The sequence below is a fragment of the Orycteropus afer genome, unplaced genomic scaffold (assembly GCF_000298275.1).
Source record: "Orycteropus afer afer isolate SDZICR_OR568_19922 unplaced genomic scaffold, OryAfe1.0 scaffold00747, whole genome shotgun sequence".
Lineage (NCBI taxonomy): Eukaryota > Metazoa > Chordata > Mammalia > Tubulidentata > Orycteropodidae > Orycteropus > Orycteropus afer.
Genome location: NW_006922334.1, coordinates 521,994 through 523,541, shown reverse-complemented (window position 1 = coordinate 523,541; position 1,548 = coordinate 521,994).

The following is a 1,548-nucleotide window of genomic DNA, read 5'->3' as shown; positions in this document are numbered from 1 at the left end:
ACAATGGAGACTAGGTCAAATATATGCATGTACTTTTATTACTAGATTACTGTGAAGCCAATACAAATGTTTGATGTATTTTTAAGAACAACGTCATCTTACTCCCAAGCAATCTGTGTGTTTGCCCCAGGAGGCTAGACAAGCAGAAGCATCTTCATGGAAAATTTCTAAATCCTCCTCTTGTGCCTGAAACCTTTGGGAAGGCAGTGATGCTAAACACCTTCTGCACAGAGTGGGCCTTATCCTTGTTCTTACATTTAATCTCCTCCAGAATCCTAAAGCTCATCCCACCACCACATGGGGTCATACTGATGTCTGCAGGAGATTTAGAACTGTGCCATGTGGGTCTGGGTTATCCATGAACCCAGTGTCTTGACTAGATTGGATATATCCTGCTGTCTAATGTGGCATTTTTTTTCAAGGAATTGCTTGAGATTGAACTACCAGAGTGGTACTGATGTGCTGATTTTGGGTCACCCAAATTGTTTAAATACATAACATCACCACTGCCATATACACATGCTCACAGTTTTAGGAGCTCTGTTATTGACCTAAGGCACAGAGGTTAAAGCACTCAGATGCAAACCAAAAGATTGGCAGTTGGAGAAAAGGTGGCAGACCCTTCCTCAGAGATTACAACCTTGGGAACTCTGTGGGGACTGTTCTACTCTGTCCTGTAGAGTAATTATGAGTTGGAATGAGTAGCCTGCAATGGGTTTTGTCATTGATCTGGCCAGGGTAAAAACCAAAGGGTGGTGCACTCTCCAGTTTGTCACCAATTGGATTCTGCCTAAATGAGAAGGCTCATGTTATATCATGAACCAATCAGAAGTGAAGATTCAACCAGGCTCTGCCCATTCTTCTTGCTCCTCTAGCCCCAGCTCTACACAAGCAGTGTTTGCAGCATTGTTCTTTGTTCTCTGAGAATCTGGCATTATGGTGACCCAGGCATATTGGGAGAAGGAGAAGCAGCAGCAGCAGCAGCAGTGTCACTCTATGAAGAGTAAGGTACCCAGATAATCTAAGAATGAGGTCACCCCTGCCAATAGCAATGCCAGCAGGACCAACAACCCAGATTCTATTGCTCAGTTTCTTTCAGTCTCTAGTGATTTGTTGACATTGGGCTCCCTGTTCAGCAGTATAGAAGTTTCCTCCACTGCAGACTCCATTTTGATCACTGTGGAGGAATCTGGGGTGCCCCCATAAGCACTGTGCAGATAAAGAGTAGTTCTGACCTCCCAGGCAGCCTGAGTTCCCAGACAGACCTTGGATATGTGGTGTTCTAGACAAGCTAGCTCTGGTAGCATAGTGCCTAAGGCATTTCACTGCTAACCAGAAGGTTGGCGGTTCAAACCCACCAGCCACTCCTCGGAAGGAAGGTTGGGAAATCTACTTCCATAGTGATACTGCCTCGGAAACTCAAGGAGGGATCGCTATGAGTGGGGTCCGACTCGACGGCATATAACAACAACAACAGACAAGCCAGGGGAGCTCTGGTGGCGTAGTACCTAAGGCATTTGACTGCTAACCAGAAGGCTGGTGGTTCAA